This window comes from Mustela nigripes, chromosome 13 (assembly GCF_022355385.1).
Source record: "Mustela nigripes isolate SB6536 chromosome 13, MUSNIG.SB6536, whole genome shotgun sequence".
Classification (NCBI taxonomy): Eukaryota; Metazoa; Chordata; class Mammalia; order Carnivora; family Mustelidae; genus Mustela; species Mustela nigripes.
In genome coordinates, this window is record NC_081569.1 from 53,411,215 (window position 1) to 53,425,149 (window position 13,935).

At 43.2% G+C, this 13,935-nt stretch overlaps 1 protein-coding gene across 1 annotated transcript in view; it reads left to right on the plus strand.

The window, feature by feature from the left end:
• The first annotated feature begins 3,111 nt into the window (after positions 1–3,111).
• FMN1 (formin 1) overlaps positions 3,112–13,935 on the plus strand; it is a 402,553-nt gene continuing 391,729 nt past the window's right edge. Inside the window, exon 1 of the mRNA XM_059372455.1 lies at positions 3,112–3,211. The gene's annotated coding sequence lies outside the window, so the exon portion shown is untranslated. The remainder of the gene's footprint in view (positions 3,212–13,935) is intronic.

Consider the following 13,935-nt stretch of genomic DNA (forward strand, 5'->3'; position numbering starts at 1 on the left):
ATCCATACTGGATGTCTCCAGAATGCTGTTCCCTGGCATCAGCTCTTGGGTAAAGAAACTCCTTGCTTCTGACTGGTCTCATAACAGGAAGGTGGGACTCTTCTGCCACAGAGGATGCCATCTGCCACATCCTATCTCTTTTCCCTGCCTGGATTGGAGTTCGTCCAAATGGAACTACCAAATGTGTGTGTGTGTGTGTGTGTGTGTGTGTGTGTGTGCGTTTTCCCTTCTGTGCCTGGTTTCTCTGCTTCATTTTTAAATACATCTGAATTTTTGGGTCACATGTTGAAATCACTCACCTCAGGGAAGGACAGAGATTTCAATTAACCAAATCAGATCACTTACATATGCAAGGCAATGAAAGTGCAAGGGTAAAAAGGTAAACCATAGTTGATGGCCAGAACTATCTTTTGTATTTTCTTGGTTCCATGTAAAAAGTAGGGTACTCTGATAAAAAGTGGACTGAATTCAGTATTTTAAAATTCAAAGGCATTGTGTTGTATATTTTAAGAAGGGTGCATTTCTGTTTAAATTACAAGAACTAGCTTCTCCCCGTGGGAAGGCAGCACAGTGGACTGCAAAACTGGGGGCTTCGGAGTCAGAAGGATTTGGGATGAAGACTTTTCCTTAACGGTGCAAATCGAGTTATTATTCTTTCTAGTCTCAGTTTCTTCATCTGTGAAATAGGGATAATACAGACCATGCTGGGTGGCTGTGAAGACTAGCAATTATGTTTATGAAGTGATCTCTTCAAGCCTGATCCAGATTTGCGTCCTAAACTGCCTGTGTTTCATTGAGGTCAGGAAATGGGTTTTATTGAAATGAATATCCCCAGAGTCTACTACAGGAACCAACATATATTAGACTCTTAGTAAGTACATATTAAATGAGGAGCACAATCAACCCTAATGCCTAAGCCACTAACTTGTTAATTAGTGTATACTTTTGTATTGATCTGCAACCTTTACCTTATTTATATTTTTGTCTTTATAAATAGCCTCTTCGAGAAAACACTTTTCTTCTTCTCCTTCCCCTTTAAACCACCTCCTACATATTCCCCCTTCCCAATCTTAGAATTAGTACATATTTCCAGGTTTGAAGAAAGGTCAGCATAGGATTTATGACTCTTTTCAAAGAGCTATTTTGGGTTATTATCCATTCTTTTTCTCGCTAGGACTAAACTCTTATGGCCATGGTATTATTTTTTTCGTTTACTTTAAAAGATTCCAACACCAATTAAAAACTAGTTAGACTCATGCCCTGGAAAAATGTACTTACTTCCCATTAATATCAAATTACAGCTCCTCTGCATGAACAAAACTGACTTGCAATCGCTCTTAACACATTACAGAAGTGAAGCTTCACTCTTAGAAGTGCTTTTTGAAACCACAGTTTTAAGTAGTCAGTATTGTGGGAACTGGGTCCCTCTAGGATAGTTTTTCAGGTGAGAAACAAACAAACCTTCAAAGCAGAGTTGTGTTATTGCTGCTCGTTCTTTTTTTTTTTTTTTAACATTTTTAAATTTATTTGACAGACAGAGATCACAAGTGGGCAGAGAGGCAGGCAGGGGAAGCAGGCTCCCCACAGAGCAGAGAGCCCTATGCGGGACTCGATCCCAGGACCCTGACATGATTTGAGCTGAAGGCAGAGGCTTTAACCCTCTGAGCCACTCAGGTGCCCCTGTTTTTCTTTTAATTGATAATGATGGGCTTTAAACAGAAATACTGACCGAGTGCTGACTCTGCTCCCAATTTTGTGAACCTGGGACAACTACTTGACCTCTCTGAGCCTCTGTTTTCTAATCAATAAGGTGGTAACTTACACAAGGTAGATACATGGATTGAATGAGATAATTACATATAAAGTACCAAAACCAATGTTTTGGTAATATTATAAGTAGGAATAAATCAGAGTTCCCATCAGCTACTATTTCTAGAAAAAAAAAGTGAGGGAAAAATTACTTTAAAATAGCTTCCTATTTTTTTTCTTATTTATTATCTGAAACCAGAATCTGTTCAGGATAGATTTCTTTTCTGGATGGACAAAATTTGCACTTAGCAGAGAGCAGATTAGAAGCAATGCCCTTTCTTGCCTACCTACTTGGAACAGATGGAAATGCCACTCAAATCACAGACCAAATAACCACCTTATTAAGACCCCAAATCCTCTTATGAAAGGTTTGGAGGCAGTTCTTCCCAGTAATGATTAGACACTTATTTGGGGGGGGGGGGGCAAAATAGTTTACCTTGGCAACAAGTGTACACTGACTCACCGTCACAGAAAGTGGCAACATGATCTTGAGCTGTGGTTTTCCAGCAAGCAGGTAGCCTTCATTGTGAGGCCCACTCTGACATCCTGACTGAATCCTCCTTTCCCCCAAAATCGCCGAGGCCCTACCTCATTTTCTTTTGCCCAAAGTTTCCGCTCGTAACTACAAGTAGTCAAAGTCATTTATCTGCCAGTGAGTCTGGTTAAAGAGTTATTTGGAGGCCACGCTGGGGCGTGGGAGAAACTAACAGAAGGGTTTGGATTTACGAGAGGGTGCTGTTTCTGGAGTTTTCCTGCTTTGTTCCTTTAAGCGCTGATTACCGAGAATGGCTACTGGAGGTGCAGGGGCAGGGGGCGCTGACCCGACCACTGGAGCGGCATAGCCCTGCGGGGTCTCCAAGGCGTGGGAACCTCGGGAACGTGGGAACAGACCTGCTCCCTGCCCCACCACCGCTTCGAACCAGTCCAGAGCATGCGCTGAGAGAGGGCCCGGGACCCGGGGAGCTCGGGGCAAGGAGCCGGAGATTGGCTGTTGCCCGGGCTGTCCACCTTCGACCTAGTCTAACGAACGCAGCTAATCCCAGCCGCCGGGGCTAGAGTTGCCCAATAACCTCACGGCGCCCCAGCCAGGCCCAGCGGCTCCGCGGCTGATTGGGCGCCGTCCCTTCCCGCTCCTCCTTGCCATCTGGGGCCCCTGGCGCCGCTGCACGTTTCCATTGGTCGTTGGCCCTGCCGATCAATTCACGGCTCACCTCCCCCAAACAGCCTGCCGGGCGGGCGCGTGCTAGGGAGGCGGGGTCTCGGTGCAAGGGGCGGGGAAGGAGGCGGGGAAGGGGTGGGGTCTCGGCGAAGCCAGGCGCAGCGGTGCCTTTGGGCTCTGGCTCTGGACTCCAGCGCAGCATCCTCGCTGCAGCCTCTACGGCTGGCTGCTGCACTTGGTCAGGTAAAGCGAGCCTTGTCTGTCCTGCCGGCGGTCTGCTCCGCCTCTTCTCCCTCCCGACCACAGGCTGCCTGCTCCGCCTCTCGGGGCCTCAGGGCTCTCGGAAGGAGGCACCAAATCTGTTTTGCCCCGCTACCTTACCTTCTTCCCCTTTGGCGTCTGTTCCTCAAGCTCCCCAACCAAGCGGTTCCGAAGTGCGTTAGTGGGGCTTCCCGGGTCACCCTAACGCTCCTCACTACAGAACTGTCGTTAACTCTCAGGTCCCAGCGCCCGTGACCTGCCAGTGCAGTCTCCTTCCCAGCTTGGCACAGGAAGGGTGGAAGGGCGGGCGGGGAAGGGAGGGATGCAGCGCTTCATTTTGAAGCTGAATGTGTTTAGTTCACAGAGGAAGTACCTTAGTGGGGTTGTTTTGGGAACGGAAGCTGCTTCGTGATGGGGATTGGCAATAACTAGAAGGATATCTATTGCTGCTTTGTGCTTATATTTGTAGGTGACATTCACCATCACCGTTTTCTTCTTTCATCAACATCTTCACCACGACCATCATCATCAACATTTCTCTTCTTCCATCAGAGCTCTTCAAGTTCTGCAAAGGCAGACTCTATTCAGGCATGTAAGTGCTGACTCCCCCAAATAACACGCAGTGCCCTTGTCCCCTAAGGCCGGACAGAGCCAATTCCTCATGTAACTCAAGGCCAAGGAGCTGGGAGTGGGATGTGATTGGGGAGAGTTTCCTTATTCCTATTTGCAGTTGCAATCGCCACAGAAAACCCTTTCCTTTCATCATTCACACTGCTGTTGGCGGACTAGAGAGAGTTTGACATTGGCAGCCAGTCCCACACTCCCTCCGATGAGCTGAATGCAGAGTCCAGGACCTGTGATCCAGGCCTGTGCCGTATGGGTGATCAGCCCTACAGAAGGGAATGTCCAGACCCAAGCCTTTAAGAGGACCAGGTGAACTAGCTTAGCATCTGACTTTCTTCCACTGTGGCTCCAGCTGTACTAAAGCACAATCCGTGTTTGCATGAGCATCATGGGCCCTGTCACCTTGGGGCATTCAAGTCCCTGGGAGAGAGACTTGTGTTGGGTTGTCTAATTGTGGGTAGCATTGAGCACAGGACTGGAATTCAGCAGCCATTGCTTAGCTGTTCCTAGGGCTTACTACAAGATCACTTGAGTTTCAGATTTATTAACCCTTTTTTAGGAGGGGAAAACAGTACAGTGGAGAGTTGCATACCAGATTAACTGTCATTGTGGAAGGTACTGCTTTAAAAGTGTTTAGAGGTTTCAGTCTTGGCGAGACATACCATTAGTCTCCTTTTTCCCAATGGTGTGATTATAGCCCAATAGTAGGACCAGTGAATACAGTGCCTTTAGATATACTGCAGGGATGAAGGAGGAGTGGCCTCACTGGAGGGAAACAATGGATAATAATAATAATAATAATTGGGGGACAGTCTATCATAATGGCTAAACCCAAAACCTGTCACATGAATTCAAATCCTGGATGAAACCCTTACTAACTGAGTGATTTTGGCATGTTATTTACTCTCTTGCACTTTAGTTTCTTATTTATAAAATACTATTACCTGCCTCATGAGGAAAGTTGGAAGGATTAAAAGAATATAGTTAAATGATTAGTAGTTCCTGGTACATAGTAAGTGGGGAATGAATGGTAATTGTTCTTGATAATACTTGCCAACAAAGATAATGAAGGCTAGTGTTCTGTCCCTAAATGTGCATTCCGCCCTTCTGTTGTCTTTCTCCTTCCCTCTTAGGTCTTAAAACTGATGCTCATGGAAGTGCTCATGGGGGGATGGCTAGTCCTGAGGTTCTCACAGGACTCCATCTTGGAGGAGTAGCACTGATTGAAGCCAGCTGTGTTTGGACAGACATTTCTCTCACCAAGCTGCACAAGTGCTTAGCAAGCTCTTTTCAGATGCATTAAAAATGGAGCTCTAGAGAAGATTTCTGAGCCTCTGGGCCTGTCCTAGGCTGCTCCTTTCTCCTTGGCTGTTCAATGCTCTGACTTGGTAAATTGTGCTTTTTCCAGAATCACTAGTGAATGCATTGGCTTCTGCCCAGTAGAAGCAAAACTGCTTTTCTTCAAATATCCCTGGGAACTGAAGAAAATTTAACTTGCCAGCATGGAAGAACTTGTGTTTTACAATATTTTTCTTCTCTAAGAATAATATATTTCTCTTTGCCAGTGTAGAAAACAGCAAGCATTATTGATGTGATTCTGTTTTCCCATTTAGAAAGAGAGGTGAACAGTCTTATCAGCTTTCTGGGGATACTTTGGAATTTAGTGAATCCCGTCAATTTTATCAGTTAGGAACGTTTTGGTCATATGGAATGAAACCCCAGCAGAAACAGTCATAAGCAAAAATGAGCATTTTTGACTGGCATAACTGAGCCATGACCACACTGTAATGTCTTCTCGAGGAAGCTGGTCCTGAGATGCTGAAGATTTTCTGGTTTGCCAGCTTGATTTCTGTCTCTTTGTCTCTATCTCTTTCAGTTCTTTTATATCTGCTCTTTCTCTTTCTTAGCCTTGTTATTTCTTATCGTAGACCTTGTCCTCTCAGTGTCTTCTTAGACGGTTTTTTGTTAAAGCTTGGGACTCAAGAGCATGTGATCTCAAGCATCAGTGTGTTTTAGATGGTTTTTGCCTTTAATGGTTTCTTAAATTCAAACTTTACTTGTATAATTGTGAAAATTCACAGCGATACTTAATAATATATGGTGATTCCAGTCTTGGTAAATCAGGTCTAGGGGTTACTCATACTCTCTTGTTGGGACTTTGTCTTAACAGGAGCCATTATTTTCAGAGGCTTATAGTCTCTGTGTTAAAAATCAGCTTTATTCTCAGCAGGTCCCAGCCTGTGTGTTGACAGAGTTACAGCTATTAATCTGATTTGCTTGATCTTGTAGAGATGCTAAACCATGGGAATTGTATCCTCATGGAGTAAATACGAGCTTGCACCAACAGGCTGGCCTTATGAGGGAATTGGAACATCCCTGTGTTTAGCATCTAAGCGGAAGTGCTGACAAAGCAGTCATCTGTATGCTTGTAACATAATAATTACCTAAAGTAGAAAGACGGAAAGAAGACTACAAACTTCTTTACCATGTCAACATATAAAACCAAAGCTCTTAGGAAATGGGCCATTCCCTCCCACTTACGTTTCTCAAGTTCTCTGGCTACATGTAAAGCATGCCCCTGTATAATGTGTATTTCTGTATATCTTTAGGCTTTGGTGATATGATGCCATAGTATATAGGTCTGGGGGGCAGGGGATAAGGAGTTGGTCTTCCCTTTGGGCCTTATCTCGCCTTACCATTACCTTACCATTACCTTGAAATGACCTCTGTAATTCACCTCTGCAGGAAGCAGGAACTGGGTAGGTTTTTTTTTTTTTTTTTTTAATCTTGTTTTTGTTTTTGCTTTTTAAAGGCAATTCATCTGTTTCCTTACCTTAAGCAAAACGAACCTGTATTGTGTTCCCTCTTATTAGAGCTGTGCCTATTTCTCCTTTTTGCAGTGTCATAGATCCTAAGTAAAGACCAACATCTTTCAAATTAAATACTTTTGGGCGCCTGGGTGGCTCAGTGGGTTAAGCTGCTGCCTTCGGCTCAGGTCATGATCTCAGGGTCCTGGGATCGAGTCCCGCATGGGGCTCTCTGCTCAGCAGGGAGCCTGCTTCCTTCTCTCTCTCTCTGCCTGCCTCTCAGTATACTTGTGATTTCTCTCTGTCAAATAAATAAATAAAATCTTAAAAAAAAATACTTTTTTTTAACCTTGGTCTTCTGAGACACAGGCTATGGTGGGGGATATTTTAGAGGTAGGCAGGACTTTCTTTTTTAACAAGAGAAAAATGGAGTTTGTTAACATGTACCCAGATGTGAGTAACTCTAAAGGGTGGTGAGAATATGGGCTTAAACATCATCTTAGGCCAAAGGGAGGGAGTTTGGGGGCTTCTGGGTGGGAGAGGCAAGTTATGAGAAGGTGCCCAAAGAAAAGTATGGTAAAACCAGAGTTTCTTGGTATAGTTTACTATACAGATTTAAATCTGTGCCTTCTCTATTAATAAGAGTTATTAAGAATGCTCCTCTTCTTGGCATAGGAGAAGGAGACACTTTTTACAAGTGGAAATTTCCTTTATAATGTACATTTCATTTACAAAAAGAAAGCTTATGCACTTTTCTTTTTATAGCTTTTGCTGCATCTTCCTGGATCTCAATGGCCATTAGCTCATACTAATACATATGCCAAAGCAGCATGGTGGGGGGGGGCGGGTAGCATAGTCTGATATGCCTCATTCTGTCCTTTGAAACTTCATGTTTTTCCCCAGGAAGTTTCATTTATCAAAAGCCAAGTTGATATATAGCTCTAGAGAGATTCAGGTTTGCAAAGCAAGAGATCTACAAAGGGGGAGGTGGGAAGAGAAAGAGAGAGAAAAGGAACAGGGATGAGAAAACAGAAAAGGACAAATTTAAACGCGTTGCCGCATCTCATTAAATCAGTGTCTTGGTCCTGGGACTCCACCAGTCTAGTTAAACAGTTATTTCAGGAGACAGTGATAAAGGTGGGAGTGTGGCGCCTAGCTCAGCAATCTACGTGGCTTCTCTATGGTGCAAGCAATCAGGCATTTAGTGGGGGGGGGGCGCATTTCTATGGAGACAGAACCCATTTCTAATGGTTAGAACTAACCATACACCCAGTTTTTGAGTCCAGAGAACAGTTGGTTGATAAGGTTTCCAAATGTTGGGCTTACAATGTCCTTAGATGGTGGTGTTAGGACAGACAGTGGCAGTCTGATGAATTTCCTGGGGTGCAGTTTGAATGTCCCTGGTGATGGCATTGGGTGTTGCGATAAACCTTCTGAGTGTCCTTATACAGCAGCAAAGGTTGGATAGGCAAGACTTTCATATTCATGTTGGTCATCAGCCTCTGGGCATTCACAGACAAGTAGCAGATCCCCCAGAAGTGGAGTGGGGAGTGTAGATAAGGCCGAAGGTTAGGGCAGGAAGCATCACTATGTGGCTAGCGTGAAGGGGCTAATGCTATCATGCCACGAGGAGTGTTCCAGAGAATGTTTCTATGAAAGCAGCAGCAGAGACCAGGAGATGACCTGAGTCCCAGTCTCTCATAAGCCACACAACACGGCAGTGCGTGGCTGCTCTTCTCGGGTATGCTTTCCTTTGTTTTTGCCCGGATGTCCACCCTCATGCCAGCTCAGAGACTTTCTGTGTGATTTCCCCTGTGGAATGTGGAAGGAAAAATACAGATGTTTCAGAGAGGTGGGGCATAGGGGGCGGAGTGGGGAACCTGTCCACTTAGGAAGAGAGGCTCGCTCTGGTGATCTGCTCTGGTGATCTAATGGTCATTAGGGGAAACCATCAAGTTTCCCAAACCTTGACATTTGGACAAATGAAGTTCCAACGAAATTCTCTGGAAGAATCACATCATCTGTGGCTAGGAGCAGACCCTTCTGAGCCACAGGTGAATGGTCCCCATGCTGTCTCCTGCTTCCCGAGTGCTCTTTTCAGTGTCCCCTCTTTCTTCCAGTACTCCAGAGCAGATTTTCTGCTCTTCAGTGTCATGAAGATGGCTGAGCTAGGATGGGGAAAGTATTTTGGAATGACAGTTGCTGTCATAGCACTTAATGATCTTTCTCCTGTGGGAGATTCCACTGGGCAAACGTTGTTATGTTAGATGTGTTCGGTCCCCAGGAGGCAGTGACTACAATCTTCATTGCCCTTTCCAAAGGGTGTGTTGCTGCTTTGATCTGTTCACTGGTTGGAAGCCCCTCCCTGGGGTTTAGCCCCGCAAGTACTATTAAAGCCTATTTTTCACCGTCACGCCATGGAGTCCCTATAAGTTGTTGGTGTTCTAGTTAGAGACAAGTGTCCTCAAAGTCTATTCAAAAGGGCGGCAGCAGGTAAATTTCCTCTCCTATGCTTAATGCAGGAGAAATGAGCTCCCTCCCTCGGTTACCTAATCTGTCGGTAGGTACCTCTGTGCAGTGGGGGAGTTGGGTTTTATCTGTTGCATAGATGAGCAATTCAGGGCTCAGAGAGGTTCATATGTTTTCGTAAAGGTATGGCTCTAAATGGAATCTGGGTAGATTTATGCTACCTGTTGGGATTGCATTCCACCTTCTGTCTGCCCTCGTAAGCCACAGAGAACATTCCTGGCTTTGAAATTTGTTAAACTTTCCATAACCATAAATATAGTGCAGTATTCTGGGTATGGATTTAGTGAAAAGCAAGAGTTGCTTTTTTTAGGCATTACCATGATTACTCTTTCTCTTTTTGGATAAAGACAGCCACTTTAGAACATTTTCTAGGCCTAGCTCATATTTGGAAAGCTTTGCAAATAATTTTTTAAAAGCCCACAGGTCTGCACAAAATGGAATTCATCTACAGAATTGGCATCTCTCCTGTCCCCGTTTACCAGTGTCCTCATCTCCTTTTAGCTCTCTCTCTGCCATGGCATCCTTGGCTTTCTACCTACTGGAGCCCAACTGCCTTCTTTCTGACACACCTAATCCCCATTGAAGTAAATGTGAATAGACCGTCCCACACGTAATGGTGAGCATTGTCCTTATGTTCGAGTCCCTTTCTGCTTTGTTTTAAGCTGGTTCCTTTTAAGCTCTGATAACATAGATCAATTCTAATTTTCGTGATTATTTGAAGAACCGAAACTCTCTGATAACCCTAGAGTCATAATGGAAACTGCGGCAGACTGAAAAACGAAAACCAAACCTTCCTGTTTCCTCAGCATCAGCCGATTTCTTACTCTATCGTTCTTGTACCCAAATTATTCTCTAGGTAGGTGACAAGATATATTATTATTATTACTTTTTAGTTGTACAGTGGAGAAAACTGAGATGGGGAGATAAGAAACTGGCTTGCCCAAGGTCACTCACCGTCAGTGGCACAGCCAAGAATAGATCCAGGTCACCCGACTCCCTGGGCTTTGTTTATGACATCATTCAACTTCTCTTCAGGAAAGAACAGCCCTGCCAGCTACAAAAATGAAAGGACAGGATGCCACTCTCAGACTCAGGTTTTTGGGCCTTGGTCTTCTTACATTTTTTCCCCCCATTTTTGGTTAAAACATATTAATAGCTGCCACATTGCTCACTATTAGCTAGATTTAAGACACCTTAACTGAAGCAGAATTTGTTCAGAAGAACAACAACATTCTGTCTCTGTGGTCAATAGTATTGTATTGTACATTTAATTTGTTAGGAGGATAGATCTCATGTGAAGTAAATAATATAAGAATATAAATAATTTTAAACAGATAACATGATGCTGGTATCATGATCACAAATTGGGCAAATGACACAGCAAAAGGGAAAGGTGGCTGAAGGCTCCAAGTTGGTTGCATAGGGATCTTGTGCTCAAACCCCATCCAACCAGGACAGAAGACACAGGAGAGGGGAGAAGGGTAGATAGTCTGAGACTACACTTATAGAGAGGTATGGTGTGGACGCCGGGGAATCACATCAGGAAATCTAAGGTCATAAATAAGAGGATTAGAAAAAATTAAACCGATGTTTATAGAAGAGGGCTTTTAATACTGCAAGCAGTGTATGATGCACAAATGCTGCTACTTGAGAAGGACGAGGACTGATTCACGGAGAGAGAAGCAGCAGAATGCCTTTGTTCTTATTTTGCTCCTATCTTTTCTCTGCAAGCATAGCAGATGAGAATCTCCCTTTAACACAGGTATATAAGAAATATCTCATCTCTTAACTTTTTTTCAAATTAGATTCATTTTTGCTTCAAGGCTCTTCCTTCTGGAAAGGTAGCAGACATACCCTCAGCATTGCGTAGGGTCCCAGCATCCCCCTGCGGTGTCTCAGGTTCCAGGGTGCTGGCACAGTGCAGCAGCCCTGGTGGAGGGGACCCTCTGGTCACTGAGGTATCTGATCGCACAGGTTAACACCATGGTGCTGTATTTCTGCTCACGTAACTCACTGGGCAAACAGAGGTCCAGGTCATCCTTGGGCCACAAAAATTATTTGGTGACATTTCTTATGGTTCCTTCTGCTTAGATGTGCCCCCTGCCCACACAGCTCTGGGGGCTGGGGGGAGGTTAGAGGCTCCCTGGAGACAATGCCAGGAAACAAGGGCTGCTCCTCCCTCCTCCTGGGTTCATAAGTCTCCCTCCCTCCCTCCTTTTCCAACAGCAGGAGGGAGATAATTCTCCATGTCACTCCAGGGCTTTGCATGTCCATACATTTCATTCCTTTTTTATTACCACCTTCGAGAAATTCTCTATGTTCTTCTAAGCATTTGCGATTTTGGAAAACAAAACCCAGAAATATTCTCAGGCTATTTCTCTTTTTCCCCCCTTGCCTTTGACCTTTTCTGATGCAATGAACACCAATTCTGATATCTGAGGAAAACACAGGGAGAGATAAAAAGAAGCAGATTAATTATCTTTGAAAATCACTTTCCTTTTTTAGAAGTACAGTGGTTTTGGACATCTGTCTTCACATCCATTTTCCTTTCTCTGAAAATGATCCCAATATATAAGTTTGGGCTTCATATACCAAAGACCATGTCCCTGGTCAGGGTTACTTAACTAAGGATAGCAATCTGACGAAGCTGGGCCAGTTGGATTCCCTTCCCCAAGAACGAGAGTTTAGGACTGAAGGATAGCAGTAACTAAGAGTCAGTGGAGTTAAGTGGCAGGTACTCCAGGAAGGGCCTGCCCCACAGGCCACTGGAAGGCTCCACCTCCTGCTCTTGGCTTTTCTACCCTTACTCTGGTTTCATGAAATCAGAAATCCATGAATTTCATGAAATTGGAGATACCTCTATTTTTGTTGAGGTAGCCCAAATCAGTTTCAGGGGCTGGCCAACAAAAGTAATACAAGAATGGTCTTTAAAATTGCAAAGGCAGAGTGCTCGCTTCGGCAGCACATATACTAAAATTGCAAGGGCAGAAAAACATGGTGAAGAGGAAACTGACACTCAGGATAGACGAAGAGGTAGTAAGATAGAATCTAGCCATTTAAGAGGTGTTCATCTAAGGATTTAAAGTGACCATTGCAAGAATTGTATTTGTGATCCTGGAACAAATTTTGGCATTTTTTTGAGGAACTCTTCTGTAAGTGTGGGCGCTGCTTTGTAATAAGGTTTTGATGCAATAATAAACAGTCAGGTGATGTGCGGGGTTTTTGAGAATGGAAGTGCTTTCATCTCAGGGCTTGCTGAAGAGACTGGGGTAAGGATGAGAAGATGTCTCCGGTGTTTAAAGGACCTTGGACAGGAGGGGAGTGGGGTTTACAAGTTCTGCAAGTGAGGACAAGCACCAGTGGGAATATCAATGGAAATGGATTTTGCCTGGGATTAAGGGAATTTTTTTATATTTATTTTTTTACATTTATAGTTGTCTGAAGGCCATGAGGTTTTCTTGTGGGCTAGAGAACAGTTTGCCATTGAAGAGTTTGAGTTGAGACTGGGTGGTCATTCACAAAGGTTCTAGTGAAAGAAAGAATCCACAGTTGGGATGGAATGGATAATTTCAAAGTTTTCTTTAAATCTAAGATCCCATCATTTTCTCTATGAATTTTGACCAGTCCTAGACTAGAAAAATGCTAACCCACATCTTAACAGAATGCAATAGAAGTTAAAGCACTTCACAAGTAATGATTTTATAACATTTTTCTTCCTTCATATGAAAAAACCACACCCATAGGCTATAACTTATCATTGAGAGAAGACATTTTCACAGAGAGAAACAAAAATTTACTTTCTATTCTCTAAACTGTTATTGACAGTGATTAAACATTTCACATCCAGGTGGTTCACTGAATTGAAAAAAAATCTTTCTGTAATATTAACATAAGCATGCAAAACCCAGGAGACACTGAAATCTACTGTCTAAATCTCAAGGCTACACAAAACTAAATAGGCTTCTCGAGTTACTTTATGGAGGAAATCAGAATCCTACTCTTTTCCCAAACCTTTATAAAGGAAAAAGATGTTACCATGTTACCTGCTGTGAGACCTGAACAGGTAGCTCAGATGTTTTATTTCCCACTCCCCAAGACATCTCACAGCAGCTCATCCCTTTTTATAGCTATGTAACCATTTGTGTATTTTAGATTATTATTCTTAATTAGAGGGTAAGAACTGGATTATTCTAGTTTGTCATTTATCACAGCAAGCAGATGTTGACATTCATTAATCATGTCTTAAACAAGAATGGACAAGGAAAACCACTTAGTTTGAAATCCTGGCCTTAAAGACTCCATCAGACGTAGTCCAACATGACAACTTTCGTAATCTCTTTCATAATCTCTCACTCTTCTTGTAAAAACCTTAAAAATTGCAAGCATATATATATAACCATTAATTAGTTCTCTGTTTGTTATTACTTTTATAAAGAGTACTCAAAAGAATCCAGTCTTTTCTGCTTTGCAAATTGGGTTCTCAAGTCATGTTAAAGACCCCATCAGCAATATAAGTAAAAAAAAAAAACATATTTTCTATCTATTTTGGAGTCTAGCTTAAAAGGAAAGAAACAATCATAAATGTAGGGTCTGTAGAATCTGTGACTGTAAAGCCATTTTAAAAATCATTTTAGAAATGTGAAAAATACAAAAAAGAACAAAGAAGGAAATAGCAATGGTCCATATTCCGATCATACTTTGTATTCCATATTCTCTCTACTTTTGGAAAATGGACTTTTAACAAAT